General features: G+C 43.6%; 1 protein-coding gene across 1 annotated transcript in view; it reads left to right on the forward strand.

Annotated features, from left to right (window-relative positions):
• The first annotated feature begins 16807 nt into the window (after nucleotides 1-16807).
• Nucleotides 16808-20014, forward strand: part of large2 (LARGE xylosyl- and glucuronyltransferase 2) — a 79829-nt gene continuing 76622 nt past the window's right edge. The window contains exon 1 of the mRNA XM_084363094.1: nucleotides 16808-16939. The gene's annotated coding sequence lies outside the window, so the exon portion shown is untranslated. The remainder of the gene's footprint in view (nucleotides 16940-20014) is intronic.

Consider the following 20014-nt stretch of genomic DNA (forward strand, 5'->3'; position numbering starts at 1 on the left):
GATTTGTCCTGACTGTGTGGAAAAGCAGGAAACTTGCTGAATAACAGTTTTTACTAGTTCAGCCCGGAGCAGGTACTTCTCTCTCCGTACGACTCGACTGTTCCTGCTGCCGACTGCAGGAGAGCAAACCACAACATGTCTGTCACCTAAAGACACCAGGACACGGAGCGGTGCGCTGAAGCATTCAGATCCTTTATTCATTAATAGTTCTCATACGTCACTTTGAAAATGCTCTGTAACAGTTAAAAAACCTTACTTAAAGGAACAGTACACCCAAAAACAGTCATCATCTCCTCCCTCCATGCTGATGTAAAGTTTTGTAGTCGACAAAGCTTTTCTGGAGCTTCACAGTAAAACAGCGATGCAGCAGAGGTTGGAGGTAACTAAGTACAAATACTTCATTACTGTCCTGCAGTACATGTTTCATGTATCTGTCCTGTACCTGAGTATCTCTGAGACTTTCCCTCTCTACATCTGAACACAAACATCTGAACTTTCTCCTCCTCACAGACGTAAAAGACGTGAACAGACAGAGAGGGAGGCTGGAATGGGGAGAAAAGGCGTGTTAGTGTCTCGTATCTGCAGAGAGTTTCTTATTTTCTCTCTTTGTTGCTGCTCGGGACGCTTTACCAGCCCAACATGTGGCTATTTGACGTCCTGGGAATGAGACTCAACAATCAACTATCTTTGTGGTGCGTTCAGGAACAGCTGGGACAAATCCTACTGACTCTACCTTTAACTTTAATAGTCTTTGAATTATATTAATATGACGTGAGCTTCAGTTAGCTTTGACCACGGATGTCCTTCAGAGGGAGACTTCTTACTCTGATACTCTGAGTACATGTCAGGAAAGAAAACCTTTTTCCCATCAGGCCTCAGCTTTCAGACACATTTGTCATATTGATAAATATTGTTTTTTATAAAGATTTTTTTACAAACTGAAGTGATGTAAAAAAAAAAAAAAAAACCTGTTCCAGCTGGACTGTAACCATGGCAACTGCTGTAGCTAGCATCCATTAGTGGTAACCATGGAGTCCCTGCTGGTCGTCCTCCAACCAGAAATCAAAAGTTTCTCTGAACAACATGAACATGATCAGTGTCCAGAGGAGGAACACTGTGATACTGAAGTGTTGTATCAAAATGCTCCTCCTCCTCCTCCTCCTCCTCCTCTCCCTCCTCTTCCTCCTCCTCCTCCTCCTCCTCCTCGCCTCCTCCTCTCCTCCCCCTCTTCCTCCTCCTCTCCCTCCTCCTCCTCTCCTCCTCTTCCTCCTCCTCCTCTCCCTCCTCCTCCTCCTCCTCTCCTCCTCCTCCTCCTCCTCCTCCTCCTCCTCCTCTTCCTCCTCCTCTTCCTCCTCCTCCTCTCCTCCTCCTCCTCTCCCTCCTCCTCTTGTTGACCTGTTGATCTGCTGTGTTTGGTCCACGAGCTGCTGAAGACAGAGAGGAGAACAGAGACGAGCGTCTCACAGATAAACACAGTCACTGATATTTTAACCAGGTTGTTCGGTGTCAGTTCTGCTCGGTGCCACTCGGTTTGGAAACAAGGGAAAAAGTCTTTAAAGTTTTTTTTTCTTTATTAAAAAAACCAAACCACGCTGTGATTATTCTGACAGATGATTCTCGATTAGCTGGAATGATCGTTTTTGCATCACAGTTGCGATTACAGTAACTAACAGTCGACCCACGTGGTTGTGTTTCTGACGAGCTGGTGTAAATGTGCTGATAAAGCTTCACATACACTTTGTCCAAGAGCACGTTCAAGAGCACGTCCAAGAGCACGTCCAAGAGCACGTTCAAGAGCACGTCCAAGAGCACGTCCAAGAGCACGTTCAAGAGCACGTCCAAGAGCACGCGACTGACGGGTTACTTTCCTTTATTTTCTGTACAGGCCCACATATCATCCTGATGCACCACAGCTTTTCTTCCCTGCACAGAGGCAGCGGTTTGATCCCATTAACCCTCCGGATAGAAACATGCGGGATGGTGCATGTCTCCTCCTGTCTGGTTGACACATCTGGTGTCTGCAGCAGGCGTGAATCGATGCTACAGGATCACAGTGCTGCAGCTACTGTACATATACTGTATCCACACGTACACTCCAAGAAGCCTCAGTGTCAGTCTGCTGCTGTTTTTTGTGTTTTGCTGATTTCTGTTCATGCAAACGCAACACGTCCTCACATGAGAAGGCTTCAGTGTTTTCACACCAGGTCTTCATCAAACTCACAAATGTCCTCGTGGATAGTTTGATAGCCGACGTGACATCACACCGGACGACTCCTGTGACTGTGAGCGAGCACCAACATGAAGCTGCTGGACGGGTTTGTCTTGATGTCCGAACATCTCTGAGGAGTGAATTCGGAGGTGTGCAGCTGAACCGAGCTGCGTTGTTTCTCAGCGACAGGTGCTCTGATGTGACTGGACTGAAAATATGCATCTTGTTAGTGTTTGCTGTGAGCAGAGGGCTGTGTGGGGGATTAAAGGTGGACCGTGGCGGCTCGTTTGATGCTGCTGCAGCCGGACACATCTTTTGGTCTTTTCCATTTGGTTTTGTTTCTGGAATCCAGCCGTCTCCTCGAGTTTCTGTCCTACCAGGCGGTTAATTGCTTTCACCTGGCATCCCGACTGTAAAGCAGCCTCTGATTAGAAGCTGAAGTGAGAACCAGAGCTCGAGAATCATGATTGAGAGCGACTCGTCTTTTCCAATCGTCCCTCCACTCCTTCTTCTTTAAACTCCTGCGGTCAACGCGTACACACATCCTGGAGGCGATACTTACAGCTTACAGAATACACTTGACAAAAAATATTAAAGGTAAAAGCTGATACTGAATTCACAGAAACACCAGAGCTCCGTGCCGAGAATACCTCGTTGATTGGCGTTAACGGCACTGACAGAGCCGTGTAGCCAGAGCTAACCTTGCTCCTATTTTATTGATGGGAAGAGAAGGAAAGCAGCCGAGTTTGTCCTGAAACGACTGCCTTTATTATTGTGTCCCGGCCGAGCGGTCAGAGGTGACTGACAGCAGTTTTGGGGAAATGGGCCGAGTTTCAATTAGCTTCTCCCTGAGGAGGACAGAGGTTGTTCATCTGCAGCGCCGAGCACAGAACCCTGCCAGGTCCACTCTGATCCCTCCAGGTCCAGACAGACAAAACAAACCAGCGGTGAAACTCCTGAGTTTTACTCTCCAGTCTCATTTAAAGATTTAAAGATACGCTTCCCGATTTTGTTCTTCTGCGATTTTTAACTTTTAGCCCATTTCAGGCTTGAAGGATAGTTTTCAGAGACGGTCCAGATATTTTATTGATGAATAAGATGTTTCACTGAAGGAAAAGGACCAATACAACAATGTAAAAATATCCCATTACGAGTAAAAGTGTAATAAATATTAATATATCTAATATTAAAATATTTAAGACTTCTCTCCAATCTTTGCTTTTTCTATGAAATGTTGGAATATTTTTATCTTTTCGATCCTCAAGTAGATTTTTAAAGAAACCATTCGAGTTTAGAGGAAAAATATCTCTTTGATGACAAAATGCAACGTAATGCTAGAAAACTAAATCTATAAAGGCACTCAGTAGAGCGCATACCTCCGCCAAGGCTCCACAGTCCCCGTTAATTCAATCAAATCTAATCCAATATCAAATAAAACCTTTAAATCTGCTCGATCTGGATCTTTATTTACATGCGCCTGATTTTCCTCATAACATAAACGTGCCAAAGTGCCGTAACTCTCAATGTAATGATGGAGCTCACTCCTTTCACTCAAATAACAATGTTTTGTTTGTATTTTCAGTATTTTAAATGTAGTGGTGTAGAAAGTAGTATAAGTACAGTACTCGAGTAAATGTACTTAGTTACATTCCACCAGTTGAAATGATCAGAGAGCCTCGTCCGTCTGTAAGAGGAGGGATGAATGAAGCTGCTGCTGCAGGGAAACTAAAGAGCAATAAAGAGGCGGGAAGGGGGGTGGAGAGGGTGGAGGACGGTGGAGACAGTGGAGAGGGTGGAGACAGTGGCTGAAGGCGTGTAATGAACGCTGTGCTGTGTTGTCTTGTTTCCCTCCTCGTCATCGCGCCGTGTGTTCGGTGGAACCTCCTGCAGACCGGATTAAAAAGACCTCTCTACCTGCCGGACGCACCGCTGCGTGTTTTTGATTTACTGCCCGCTGTGTGTGATGTACAGTGTAGGTGTGTGTGTGTGTGTCTATGTGTGTGTGTCGTTGCATGTGCACGGTGGTTGGTTGTGTGTTTGTGTAGGTGTTGTGGAATGAGAGAGAGCAGATGGAGGCAGATGGTGACTCCTACTGCTGCAGTAAAATGGCATCTCATTACAGCTCTGCCAGTTTAATCTGCTACTAATAAAAAAAATATATTCTTGAGTAAATAAGAGAAATGAAACCTCACCAGAAGAGGAGAGGCGGGTGCTGCGGGAGCAGGTGGTGCTGGTGGTGGTCGTGGTGGACGGGCAGCGACAACAAGAAGCAGACTGAGGAGGAGGGCAGGCGTCTGTGGGAACAGCCTGAAGCAGTTTATCTTTTCCTCTCCTACATTTAAAGTTTCATTTCCACAGTTAAATGTTCTTAAAAACTGTGAGCGTCTTTTAAAATACTGACCAGCAGTAACAAAGTACATCTACTCAAGTACAAGTACTGTACTTCTGAGGCTGCTGAGGGAAATATTATACGTTTTACTTCAACCAGCAACAGAAGTTTTTTTGCTTTGACGTATCCTGATGAAGTAAAGGTTGATTTCACAGTTCCTCTGTGTTGAAAACAGAATTGATCCAGTTGTCTTTGCGGCAGCGACACCAACAGTAACACCACTTGGAAACTGACGACGAGGAACTTTCAGCGGTACGACACCAGCGCCTGCTGATGTAAAGATCTTTGCTAGCGCGTGACAGAGACCACAGGGGGGTCTCAATGAGGTCATTTATATGACTTTGTATGTGATATATGTGATCGGACCCGAGTACAGGCATTAAGTGTCGTGAGTGTAGTGACGTCATCTTTCCTGTTTTTTCCTGAGGAAAAGTTTGAAGTTTGTTCCATCTTTCTCAGAGTTTCCTTCCTGGTTGACCTTCTCTGGGTACATCGGGGGGATAATGGTTCTGGAGTGGCTCCCCGGGCCCCAACAATCACACCGTAATGGAGGTCGGAGCAGACTGGAGCCGTCCTCTCAGGTCTTTATTACAGACACACTTTGGTAAGTCACACCCGAGTAACCGTTCACCTCTGCTGCTCCGCCAGCTCAGGAAATGTCAGCGTGGCACTGCTGAAAGCTGCAACGCATACACTTAAACATCATCACACACATCAACACGGTTTATGCACACACTCTCCTCGCTCTGACTCTTCTGTGGAGCGGATCAGAGGGCACACGGCCAATACAGACGCTGTGTATATTGAATAAAAAGAGAGTATTGGCCAACTGTCACCGGTGTGGAAGAAAGCGTCCTTGATGAAGCAAGAAGGTTTTTCTCGTCAGCTCGCCTCCTCTTTGTCTCTTATTAACTTACAGAGATGCTCAGAAACACTGAGAGGAAGAACGAACACAACGAGAGACAGACTGCAGGTCTGTGATCTGTAACACACTCTCACACTCCTTCAAACTCTCAGACGCACTGACATAATAATTCATAAGTTAGAACATGAAAACTGAAAGCTGCATTCTTCATATCTTCAATTAATGAATTGCCCTCATCACCAGCCTCAGGCTCAAACACAGAATGCTAACCTGCGTAACAGCCTGGGATCTCGGCTTTGTGTTGTTACGTTATTAAAGAGCATTAAGAAAAACGTCCTCCTCGTTGATGTGCTGATGTGCGGACGTATGAGGGGTTTAATGTCATATCCTTAACTGCCATTTATGTGACCGTGCATCACAGTTAAGTAATGAGTTGTGTAACAAATGACTTTCTGTGTAATACATCACTTTTTTTTTTAGTAACTTCCCCAACGCTGCCCACAAGTAGCAAGAATAGTTCATGTTTCTGAGGATTTGTTCTCTCATGTACTGAATATTACAGTGGACTGTAATCACAGGTAAACGACCTCGTGGCCTCTTCAAACACATTTTCTCTCGTCATCACACACACAAAATTATCATTCAGTGCCAACTTCACAAACTTTTCCCGCTGCCAGCAACAGCGAGCGACTGATTCCTGTATCTGAAGTGTAGTTCACTGTAAAAAGTGCCCCTCATCTGTCTGCAGCCATCAAATCTGTGCTGGTTAGAGACTCTGGGATTTGTTGATATGCAATCATGCAGTCATGAAGGGGAGGATTATGTGTTGTTCTCGATGCCGGAGGCAGCTGGAGCTACGAGCACATCCCTCTCCCAGCAGACCCACTCATATACAAGAAACTACACACACACACACACACACACACACACACACACACACACACACACTCGGCTCTTTCAGTTCTGACTTTCTTATTTCAGTCGTCTCTCTGCTGCTTTTGAATCTCGTTGGAGTAAAAAGGTCGTCCACATGTTTGGTCTGCTTTGGACTCACTGGTCAGATCGTTACACTCGTGTCGACTTCAGCAGATAAACGAAGTGTTTTTTTTGTTTCTTCACAAAGACTTCACATGCTCTCTCTACAAACTGACTCCTGTTTGTAGATGTTGTTTAAAATGTCCTCCGTCGAGATGCAGGAAGGGAAACTGAAGCAGGAACAAGTTGAATTAATCGTCTCATTATCTGGAGAAAAAAATGATCTCAAATGAAGCTGAAATGAGGCTGAATGACATGTTGAGATGGATCTTTTATGACATAACACAAATCTCAGAGGCAGATTGTTAATTTCCTTTTATCCAATTTTTATGTTTCCCATCAGAAAGTCACATTTTATTGCTCAGATACTAATATTATAGTAATAATATGTTTCTCACTCCCGAGTGCCTCTAATTCATCTTTGGGTGTAATATGACAATCCTAATAATCCTCATTTATCCCTGATGGCTTGTTTAATTTCAGCATTTTGGTGCTAATAGAACATTACATTACTATTTTAGGCCGAAGCCTAAATATGTTATATTCACATTAGAAGAAGTTGGAGTGGTATTAGACTTAATGTAATGTCGGAGGAGCTCACACACTTTATGCTCCACAGACTCTTAGATTTAGAAAATACTCAAGTTTCAGCTCAGCGTCGCCGTTTAACCTCGACTCACCTCCGCCAACAGTCCCTGTGAATTCACTCAAGCCTGATCTGATATCATATAAAACACATTTAAACACATATTTAACATTAATGGTGTCTGTTCCAGGCAGAGACTCAGCCGCCACACAAGTTGCATTTAAATTCATTCATTAGTTTTTTGTGTAATTCTGCTGACGAAACAGAAAAACCAACAAACAGACACGAGTGAAAAAACTGAACCTCCTCAGGTGGAGATGTGCTGTGATATACTGTGTAATGTGCTGTGTATTCATGCAAAGCACTTCATGGAACCAGACTGTAAATCACTCACAAACTCATTTACACTTTATAACCCACAGGCGAGTGGATGCTACCACCTACACAGACAGAAACGCTGCTGTAGCTTTAACGCTTACAGGCAGCTGCTGGAAAATACATCTGTCCGTGTTGTTCTTCTTCTCGTTATGCATATCAGCAGAAAATGAATCCACATCTGCTCGTGTTTTAATAACATCCCGTTTCTTTTACGTTTTCACATGCACAGATGTAAATGAACGAAAGAAACTGGATTAACGGTACAAATGCACCGAATAAAACTGAATATTGGGCAGATTACCTGAATGACCTGGTAACTCCATAAACCAGATAATGATCGGTTTAGTAGTGAGCGTGTTCTTTTCCTCAGTCAAATCGAGGGTAAACTTTTGTGCTGTATAAATAAAACTGATTTGATCTGCATGTAAACATTACTGCTGTCCTCCTCAGCTGAGCTGTAACGTTAGCTAGCTTAGCTTTAGCTTACTCAGACCCACACTGACTGCAGGTGTAGTTCTGAATGAAATGGCTCACACCGGAGTTCTGTTGAATAACTGGGTCATGATTTCTGGAAAGAGACATTTCTGTTGAGTTTTTCAAATGTTCTTCAATTATATTGGAGGGAAGACAGACATCTCTGAAGCCCTGCAGCTCACAACAAAACAATCTAGACGGATCAATAGCGCTACAGGTAAGAGTAGACATGTATTTTACATTTTTTAAACCCGTCTTTTTAAGCAAATATCCACAAATTGTATTAGTCGTTAACAATGACAGAGGAGGCAACTAATGAAAAGGATCAGCACACTCTTGTTTGTTTATTTTCCATAAATAAATCATTTTCATTCAACTGAGTTAAAGTGACGATGAAGAACTTTCAGTTTTTGTTCATTTTAGCGTCCGTTTGGACAAAAGCAGTACGATCTGTTGTAAAGATCTTTGCTAGCGCGTGCATTTGTTTTAGAGGTTGTTTATGTGACTTTATATGTGATGTCTGTGATCGGAGCTGAACACAGGCATTAATAATAACTATATACAAACAGCAGTGTGTTCGCTGATGGTCTTGTTCGCTGTTACAGGTCATTTATAATCATCAGAGGAATCACAGCCTGTTAAACATAAACACTTAAGAGTTCCTCGTAGTCACTGTAACTAATCCAACGTCTGTACATTTAGCATATTAGCAAGAAAACTAGTAACGTAAATTTGAAAGTTAAAACACTAAATTTCAGCCTTTGGCAGATTTGTTAGTTACTTCCTGAATATCTACGAAATGGTCTCATCTCTAAACTTTGTCAAGCGTTAACCATCAGACAGGTGAGGCTGAATGAAGTGTGTGTGAAGCAGACACCTGTTCACAGCTGGTGTGTAGTTCAGATTGTGTTTCTCCTGTTTGTATCTGTCGGTGCAGATATCAGGAGAAACCACTTGGTGCCATTCGATCTCGTTCAGAATGAGATAATCCATCAGCGTGAACACGAGGAAACCTTGTTTCATCCTGACTTCATTAGTGCTGCCTCACACCCTCTGTCAATCAACCTGAGACCTGCAGGGAGAAACAGGAAGTCACCTCTTCAATATACAATACAATATACAATATATAATACAATATACAATACAATATACAATATACAATATACAATACAATATACAATATACAATATACAATATACAATATATAATACAATATACAGTACAATATACAATATACAATACAATATACAATATACAATACAATATACAATATACAATATACAATACAATATACAGTACAATATACAATATACAATACAATATACAGTACAATATACAATATACAATACAATATACAATATACAATACAATATACAGTACAATATACAATACAATATAAAGTACAATATACAGTACAATATATAATACAATATACAGTACAATATACAATACAATATACAATATATAATAAATATACAATATATAATATACAATATACAATACAATATACATGGTCAGGGTTTTATTTTGAAGCCTCATGTAGAAAATTATTCATCAGTTTGGAACAAGTTATACAACGCGCCCAGTCAGATCTGTCGACTTTATGTTAATGTAACATGTAGCGTCTGCGGGCCGTGTTGATGAGCCGGCTGCAGACAGGAAGGAGCTGCTCTGGTGCAAGTTTTGGTCCTGATGGACCTGATGCAAACTCCTGCTGGAGGGAAGTGCTTCACAGTGTTGGACCTTCCCATCAGCCTCGGCTCTGCCCTGTGCTTTGGGCTAATAGAGAGGTGCAGTCTGTAGTCCTAAAACCTGGAAATCAGTTAGCATGTTAGCACTTCCTGTTCCCTCGTCTCAAAGTCTGGGAGTTTCTTTTAATTGGTTTTCAGTTAAATGTGTGAAATAAGGTGTGTGGTCACCACCGGCTGAACATATTTACACATTTTATTCAGCATTAAATGTCCCACAGTTTAATTATAAAGCTCTTCATGTGTTAAAAACAGTTAGCGGTTGCTAACAAGTGTCTGAATGAGACTACAGAGGTTGTCGGGGACATTAAACGTCCTCACAGCGAACACGGAGACTCGTCTCCTCACTAGTCCGTCTTTACAGGCCCACTTTAGTTACACACTGTTCTCACTCTGACTTTACAACTTGTACATTGATCAGTTTATATAAACCTGGATAGTAATTGTGCAGTAAGACGCTCAGTGGTGGAGACGTTTGAGTCATGTGACCGTGATGTCGTCTGTTTGTAGCCTAGCATTAGCTTCTTACTGCTACACATTTAATTTACACTTCAAACATCACAGAGTTCAATCTTGTCGTCATTGTTTTGATGATGACATCACACCCGCCTGACCAATCACAGCTGACAGCACTGAAACCTGGAACTTGTGTTTAGTATCTCCAGAGACCTTTGAAGAGAGGAGGTGAACCACTGAGAGCATTTTGAAAAGAAAGATTTGTAACACCAGAGATCGTCACGAAGCCAATCATGTGCTTGATCTAACCCTAACCCTGCAGTGTGACAGGGTTATTTCAGACTGTGTGTTTGTTCGGTTCACAGTCAGTTTGCAGTCACCTTGTTTAACATCATGACATCAGAACTACGTGATACTTTTTCTAACGCTAAGACGAAGCATCTTAACTCGAGGGAGGACAACAGAAGTCGCTGGCTGTCGTCTTGCTGTTTGGCTTGATGAATGTCTTTCTTCTTGACGCCTCGTGTTGAAGCCCTGGTGAATATGAGACTGAAGCTGTTTGCTGTCACCGGCTTTTTCCAGCTCATGATTCAGATTTGTTAGAAATGATTGCATCAGCGTCTCCACATGTTGTTTATCACAGCCTGTGGAGACTTGGTGCAGAATTAAAAGCACTCAGTCGTTATTGTAGTCTGAGTCCCGGAGTTGGCAGGCCATCGCTTTAAACTGAGTCACTGCTGTATTTTTATTTTTGAAGGCCATTTGGGGCGAACTTCCATCTTTTCTCTGCAGTTAATTTAGCAGTTATTATCTCAGATGTCACAAGTTTATCTGCAGTCTGTCCAACACGAGGCTCAAAGTGCAGCGCACTCAGAAATATTTATGTTCGACTGAAAGCAGGATGAGTCTGTCACCGAGTTCAACGTCTGATGTTTAACAGTTTATGTAATTATACATTCAAAACAAACTGCACTAAAAATTAATGAATCAACTGAATTTACAGATTCTCATCAACACAAAACTAAAGAAGAAAGACTGAAGAGAACTCAGATAATGCTGTGTGTGTGTGTGTGTGTGTGTGTGTGTGTGTGTGTGTGTGTGTGTGTGTGTGTGCGTGTGTGTGCGCGTGTGTGTGTGTAGGTTTGGTAAATTATTGATGTGTGCGTCTGGCTCTTGACTCGTGTCTGCTATCGGAGTTTGGTTCTTTGATCGCAGGAACCCCACCATCTTCAAACCACACACACACACACACACATACACACACACACACACACACACACACACAGAGGTATGCCTGACTACCTATATTAAAGATGGCTATCAAAGGCTCCACTGTGCCATCTGGCAGCTCATCAAATATTGAAGGTCTGTCTGCAGCAGCCGTCACACCGACTGCACCGCACATACAAATATATGCGGTGAACATGTGACGCCTTCGCGCTGCGTGTTTGTAGCTGGAGCAAACTTTTTTTTGTAACCTTGGAGACGAGACGAGAGGCGGAGCTCATTGTTTCAGGTTTTTAAGTTGGAAAAATTGATTTGTTAAATAAAAAAACAAACAAAAATCAGTCAGCTGTAAACTTGATCTTTGTCTCAACATTTATTGATTTTTACTTTTATCAAGTTTTTTGAATTTGTTGTAATTTGTAGTGTTTTCTGAGTGCAGCACCGCTATCATCAATGCAAGCTCTGTAACAGATTGGTCAGATGTGATATAATGCTATGTGCCGGCTACAAACAAAACTCAGCACGTCCTACAAAAGCTCTGTGTTGAAAACGTAGGTTTTGAAGTAAACGTGCGCAAACACAACTCAGAACATTAACAGCGAGCCAAGCTAACAGAACCTGAACCGGAGACAGCAGCACCTGGCTTTAACATGCTGCCAGCGGGTGCAACAACACAAGACATATAACTCAACAATACAACTAATATTACTGAATGTTGGAGTACAAGTCCAGCTCTGCGTCTGTCTGCAGCCTTTCATGTAGTGAAGCTGTCACCGAGGACTGAGAGCCGGTCTGAGACTCTTGTCTGTCGCCTCTCGTTCAGTTATTCCCCCTTTTTCTGTTCTTAGTTCCTCTGTCAGTGGTCTCAGGTCTCTGGTCTCTGGTCTCAGGTCTCAGGTCTCTGGTCTCTTCACCTCTGTAATGAAGTCCGTAGAGGCTGCTGAGGACGGCTCCACTTCAGGTGCCCATCCTGGCCCCTGACAACCTCCCCGATGGTCCGGGGCCGCTGTGAGAGCGGTGTAAACAACAGTGCTCCCCGGCGGCGCTCTAAGCAGAGCCGGCTAACAGAGCTAACAGTTAGTTACATGATGCTTTCAAGAAACTCTGTGAATCTCAGACAGCAGCAGCAGAGCAGCTGGAGGACATCAGGGTGAAAACCAGAGAACGTTTTCTTCATAAAATATGAAGCAGCTTCACCGAGATCACTGATAGTCGGTGCTGTGTGATGTTCTCACACTGTGATCACTGAAGTTACACAGAGGACGAACATGTGATACTTTATCACACGTCACTGACATTAAATCACTTGAATCTGTTATTTTAAGGTAAAAAATGACATAATGTTGCTTTTTAATTTAAATTAGACGGACGGACTGCAGAAAGCAGAAGGTGGGTCAGAGAAGGTTAATTATATTGTAAACCTGTGTGTGTGTGTGTGTGTGTGTGTGTGTGTGAGTGTGTTTGTGTGTGTGTGTGTGTGTTACATAAAGTGCTTCTCAGGACGGTCGTCCATCTGTCCTTTAAGGCGTCCCATCTGACCTCTGACCCCACCGTGAACACACTATCCCAACTATCAGCTGTCTCACCAACAATCTCACCACACAGGCGCACACACACACACACACACACACACACACACACCCCTGACTTTGTGTGTGTCCAGAGACTGCTGCTGTGACAGGCAGCACATATGGGCGATTTGCATACGATGCCTCTTCTGGATCTTCAGCCTCACCTTGAATATTTGTGCATATCTGTGTGTGTGTGTGTGTGTGTGTGTGTGTGTCTGTGTGTGTGTGTGTCTGTGTGTGAGCTGAGTGTGTGTGTGTCTCAGCTCCAGCTCAGTGAAAGTTGTCCTCGTCTGATTTTTTTCTGCTCTTATAAAAACAACTTGTCTCTGAATTATTTATGATCTGCGGGTTTTTTGCTTCTCGTGCTGCTTCACCTTCTTTTCCTGCCTGAATCTAGTTTGTAAACTCTCCCGCTCGCTCTTCCACTGACTTTATTTTCTCCCTCTCGCTCGTTTATCAGCTTCTTTCCAACCTGAGTTTTTTCAGTGTGAACCTCCGTCTGTCTCTGTGGGAATCAGAACCACTGGCCACCGACAAACACCGCTGTGATGGTGAGGTGATATCAGGGCCATCCAGACATCACCGGGCCATCGTTTAGTTGTTAGTAGTTTCCTCAGTGTGTGCAGCATTATTGGCTCTATTCAGCCTTATCTGCAGCTGATTCAGCAGGTTGAAGCTGCACACGAGGCAGTCGGTGAGAGCGAGCGCTAAGAATGATGTCGTATGTACAACGTCCTGATCTAATCACACATATTATAAAGTTGTATCCCGATCAATGACACCCTTTACATTGTGTCTGTGCTCAGCTCTCTTCACCATCATGCAGCTCATCTCACATCCAAAATGCAACAAAACAACATTTGACAAGAAACACAATGAACTAAAAACACCAACAGCAGGCAGCGTTACGATATGCATCACTGAAATGTGTCAGAAATGCAGAATTTTTTATTCTAAATATACAAAATGAAACTACAGTAATCACAGTAATGCAATTTAAATCTCCACATATTCACTTTACCCACACGAGAGCTGCAGACACAGAAACACAACCTCAGAAAGGATTTTTGATGCCTGATTCATCCTGACAGTCCTCTGCAGACATGTCCAGACATCCAGCACAGACAGGACAGCTGATCATATCTGATCATGTGGCTGCCGGTCATAAACTGTCCACCTTCAAGAGGAGACGATTTCCTCTGCAGGTGTGAGAGGAATGCTGCGTTCAGGACAACACAGAACCTGAAAATGTCTTTCTACACAACAATGGCAGCAGGGTGTCGGGTGCATTTTTACACTAGTGTTTGTAAAAAACTAGTGAATGAAATGTTTAGATATGTTTCAGTATTCAAGTCTGTAAAATAAAATGTTTAACGCGTCGACTGTCATTTGTTCACAGTAAGTCAAGTATTTGTTCACTTCTGGCATCTTGCACCTCGAACACTTTCGGGGTCAGAGGTTCGAAGATTATTTAAATCTCTGAAAGTGACACTAGTCGGGTGATTTGTTAATATTTAATCCAACACACAGATTTAATTGTCTGTGCAGCTTCATATGAGTCATTAATAAAACATGTAACTGGCCTGTGACTTTCCTGGGTCACTGGTGCCGCAAAGGCTCGAAAAGCTGAGCCAGTTCAAATAGGAACTCTCCGTCTAAATGTAATAATAATCTAATGGAAGTAATCTATTAGTTATAGGTCCCAAACTCTCTTGAAACTCAAGGAACAAAGTCCAAGGTGGACTGGAGTACACGGGTACAGACCAGAAAAACTTTTATTCAAGGACTGAGGTTTTGATGTCACTTGTGTGTCTTCATCAGAGTCAAATAAAAAGGAGACTGGCCTTTAATAACCTCCCCGGAGACTTCCAGCTCCATGTGAAGCTGTTGAGGCGCGCTAAACTCCTCCTTCATCTCTGGACCCAAAGTCTCTGTTTCTGCTGCACTGATTGTGATCTGCTGTTTTGTTTGTACTGTACGTTGTGCGTCTGAGTTATGGGAGTGTGAAGGGAAGTGGGTGGTGGACTCTTCTAATCAGTGTGTTCTTGTGTTGTCCTGTGCGGTCCGTTGTGTCCTTGTAGGTTTCATTATTCACACAGTTTTATCTCTGAGGTCTGATCTTGTTTAGTTATTCTCTCACCTGTTTAGAAAAATGGATCTGTTCCACCCCAAAGGTCCAAACTGATAACACAGACCTGTTTTTGTTCCCTCTTTTTTTGTTGTTGCTCTGATGCATTTTTCATACAGTTATTCAAAGCTGAGCGAGCTCCCACGCTGATCTTAACCTGAATATAAAAAGGTCTTAAATCAGTTAAAATGCTCCCTGAGCTTCACGGAGAGAAGATTTATTGAGACCTGAGAGCTGAAGTGTGATATCTGCAGCTGCTGCAGCAAAATCCAACTCAGGTTTCCTTGAACTTTGGACTTCTTGTCTACAACCTGGTGTTTCTGCAGGATTTCTGTTTGTCTTGGCAAACCTCTCAGTCTTGTGTTTGCAGACAGGAAAACAGATTGTTAGTCTCAATGACACCAACTTTAGTCTCACTTAAAGTTTCTGATTCTACGTCTTCACAAAAATAAATTCTTCGATTTCTGTCCAAAAGCTTAAAAAATGTGCAAATATTGAACATCATGACCTTCAATCTTTCTTCTTGAGCACCTGTTGAAGTAGTTCAGTAACTTTAACGTCACATAAGAAGGTTAATAATTGACTCTGCTGTGTCAACAGAGATACATTTAAGTGTATTTCAGTCAGGTTAAAAGTTACATCAGGACTGTCAGCATGGCGTCTAGTTTCAACTGGAAACATGTTTTAAAAGAAGGAACCAAAGAAAAAGAACCGAGTTGGACGCAGAGCGAGAGCTTCAGCCTCTGTATAGTATCTGATGAGTTGGTGAGTGAGTCAGAAACCTCGAGCATCGCCCGGCGACACTTTTGTAGCCGGTGACAACAGACAGATCAACACTTGTTGTCTCACACTCAGTTGATGATGTTGATTCTGGTTTTTGAACGTTTTAAACTAAAACTCAGGCCGTATATTTAAATAGATCTTGCTGATAATATTCTGTTTTTCTTTCAGTGAAGTTTTGAATGCAGTACTTTTACTCATAGTGGAGTACTTTCAGGGTGTAAAAGTACTTTTATTTCCTCCATTAATCTTCAGTTTGGTGTTTCTGGCTCAAGGTGCTGCTCGGATTGTGTCTGTAACGCTGCTCGGTGCTGGTGCAGCTCAGTCCGACTGTCTGCTGCTGGTACAGGCCGAATATCTGTGATTGGCTCCTGGTGTGAAGCTGAGGCTCAGTGTGTGTATGGCAGAGGGAGGTGTGTGTGTGTGTGTGTGTGGCAGAGGGAGGTGTGTGTGTGTGTGTGTGTGTGTGAGAGAGAGAGAGAGAGAGAGAGAGAGAGAGAGGCAGGAAGTAAGAGCAGGCAGCCTCTGCTATTGGCTGAGCCGGTGTGTGGGCGGGGCCTGTCCCGCTGGGGGGTGGTGCTGCTGCAGTCAGCCTCAGTGTTCAGGAGCAGCTGAGCAGGCAGCGGACCGTGTGTTGTTCCCGGACCGAACCCCGACCGGCTGCACACCGACACACAGGCGGACTGTAGAGAACCAGCGGACTGGTTCTGACAGCGGCACCGTCCTCACTCCTCCAACCCGGGCAGGGTGCACCGTGCTGCGGGTGAATCCAGCGCGGACTGAGCCTCTTTCCTCCGGAGCTCTGCGTGTCTCAGCGTGTCTCTGCCGTCCTCTCTGCTCTACATGTGTGTCTGTGTGTGCACGAGCGTTTGAGGACAGTTTTTGCAGAGCTGTTAAAGTGACACACGCACACGCACGCGGATACACACCTTTTTGGATTGGACGATGCCTCCACCTCCTGCAGAGCTCTGTCCCTGTTTCTGGATGGATGTTTGATTGGTTTACAAATCTCCTGGATTAAGATATGGAGTGATTCACAAGCTCGGGACCAAACAGCAGTGGAAGTAACAGCCTCCAGGATCTACAGACACAGGTGAGCAACATGTTCACTCTCTGCTTCTGAGAGGAGATGATGATGATGATGATGATGATGGAGATGAAGATGAAGAAGCCAGTTTGAGTTTGATACTCAGATTTGACCCTGAGAGGATCAGAGGGAAGAGAAAGCAACAGAAATCTCTCAATGTAATTCTGCTTTTGATGGATTATATGCATGTGTGTGTGTGTGTGTGTGTGTGTGTGTGTGAGTGTGTGTATGTGTGTGTGTGTGTGTGTGTGAGTGAGTGTGTGTGTGTGTGTGTGTGTGTGTGTGTCAGGTCCATGTGACCTGTGTGTTGGATAAGGTCTAACAGCTACATTCTTATCCGCTGAGCCATGTTCAGAAGCCCCCTCACCGTGCACACACACACACACACACACACACACACACGCTGGTTTCTCACACATAACAAAATAAATTGAAATGTTAATATTTCTGTGAATAGAAGATTTTTTTTTAGGTCATGAATTTTTAAGGTTACGACCGATGACCTAATTCCTTCTGGGTTATATATTTAAATCCTAGAAACCAAAACGATCAGCTGCTGTAGATTCACTCCTGAAACTGTCACTAGTGAGAACATTAACACAGCGTCCAGTAAAAATAAAAGCTGCTGCACAAACAGGAGCAGAATCTGGATTAGTGATTGTTTCATGAATAGAAACATGCCGGGAGAGAGGAGACTCACCTGGTGATGAGTCCTGCTGTACGTCCACACAGTCGTGTCACACTCACCTGCTCTGCTGCTTTTTAACATGAATGCTCTTCTCACCTGCTGATTTATTCGGTCCAGTTCATTCAAACTGTCGTGCTTTTATACAGCGATGCTCCCACTGAAGCACTGATTGTACTTTGTATTCTGAAGATGAAGGTTTTTCGGCTCGTTTTGCCTCAGGATCCATCCTCCTCCACGGAGAGGGAATGGATTTTATTTAAATAAAGGAGGATATGAGTGTCATTAAAGTTTCAGTCAGTATTTCCATTATTTCAGACCCAGTTCCCGTCAGTCAGCTGCAGCGTGAACGCATCCTCAGTGATCAGCTCTTTAAACACAGATTCTGCAAAAACGTGACGCCAGCTTTGCTTTTTTACACTGAACTGAACAGCGCTGGCGTGAAGGCGCCCCCAGTGTGTGATTTTTACATTACATGCCAACGTTGTGGGGCTTGACATGTAACACAACAGTGTGTGTGTGTGTGTGTGTGTGTGTGTGTGTAACGGAGCATCTCGTCCTGCTGACTCACCCTTTTTTTACACAGACAGTGATTCAGTGCTGTTACTCCGTCCACTAACAGCTTGTGGAGCAGCAACGCCTTGTTTCACGTCCGTACGTCCGACGAGTTGGAATAATGGCGACCGCTGCTGCTTCTAACAGGTTAAATAGATGCACATGAGAGCTGAAAGGAAACAGCTGCAGTTACCTCCAGTAACCACAGGAGGCGCCAAATCAACCAGGATTTAAATTTTAAGAATCATAACATCGTTTATTAATCAACTATTACATTTAACAGCTTCTGTGCAGCTGAGCTGGGGTCAGCTAATTAGTAGTTAATCAGTGAAATACGACAAACTACAACTCGAGTGCTGCAGGACTGATTCCTTAAACCTGAAATGAGTTAGCATCTAAGATGAAGAGATTTTCTACGACACAGATATGTTAGTAAATAAACCACGACAACAAGTGTCTGAATGAGACTACAGAGGTTGTCGGGGACATTAAACGTCCTCACAGCGAACACGGAGACTCGTCTCCTCACTAGTCCGTCTTTACAGGCCCACTTTAGTTACACACTGTTCTCACTCTGACTTTACAACTTGTACATTGATCAGTTTATCAGCTGATATCTGACTGTGACTGTCTGCTGTGGTGAATGTCGGGTTTTTCAGAGCTTGTTACCAAAACTAAGAGCTAAAAGAGGCTAAACAGCTCTGTAAAGCTGAGGGGAACTGCAGAGTCACCATATGTCATGAAATGCATCATGGGTGTATTTGCCTCTGCAGTGTACTCGCTGTGTTGCTGTATGTTTTCTAAAGATGCAGCTCCAAAGGAAACTGTTGAAATGAGACGTTCTGGTCTCTGACGTCCTGCTCTGTCCTCTGTGTCCTCCCCCCCCGTCCCTCCCTCTCATGTCCCTCTTTGTATTAATGGCGGCGAACACTTCCCCGGCATGTAATATTTAAATATTCATCACTTGAATGAAGGTGTGCCAGAGTGGCGCTCTGAGAGGGAACAGTAGTCGTAGCGCTCGGCTCGCACTGACTCCACACTTAACCCGTCCAGGAAGTGTGAAATCAGATTTAGGAAATGAGAAACGCCATTTGCATCCGCTCGGAAATCCCTCGAGTGTGCGATTGGATTTCCTGATGACGCGTGTCACACTTCACCTCCAGCACTTTATGTTAATGCTGCTGTTTAGTGGAGGGAACCGGTGACGCACGGCAGAGCCGGATCAGAGCCTGGAGGGGTCGGACCCAGACCGGTTCTGGATACTGAGGCTGACTGTTTTACACATGAGATCAGTTTGCATGTCATGTGGAGGACTACTCTTCTCCTACTGCCTGGAGGTGTGGATCTTCTCCAGGTGGGAAGGGTCTACTCACAGGACCCTATCAAGCTGCATTATGGGAAATGTAGGATGTTTTCTGAGCTTGATTCATAGATATATCAGGATATCTTTTTTACCTTTTTGAATGACGATACATATTATCGCCCCCTGGTGGCGTGGAGAGTTTTTTTCCTCTCACGCGAGAGCAGAAGGTACGAGCTCGATGGCCGTAGCCTGAAGTCTCTGCTGTGTGCTGATTGGTCGAGACACAGGTTTATGCAACACAGGCTTGATTATTGGTCTGACTGATTATCGGAGCCGATATTCAGCATTTTTCTACAGTACAGGTATCTGTGATTTTTGTGTCCGATTGCAGATAAAATTTTAAAATACCCGACTTCAGCTCTGATGATGCTTTGATGCTTTTTATTGTTAAAAAATGAAAGTAAACTGAATTTCTTTTGGTTTTGGACCTTTGGTTTCGATTAAACAGAAATTAGCAGCCCTGATTTGAATGCGACTC

The sequence above is a fragment of the Pagrus pagrus genome (assembly GCF_965226575.1).
Source record: "Pagrus pagrus genome assembly, chromosome: 1".
Lineage (NCBI taxonomy): Eukaryota > Metazoa > Chordata > Actinopteri > Spariformes > Sparidae > Pagrus > Pagrus pagrus.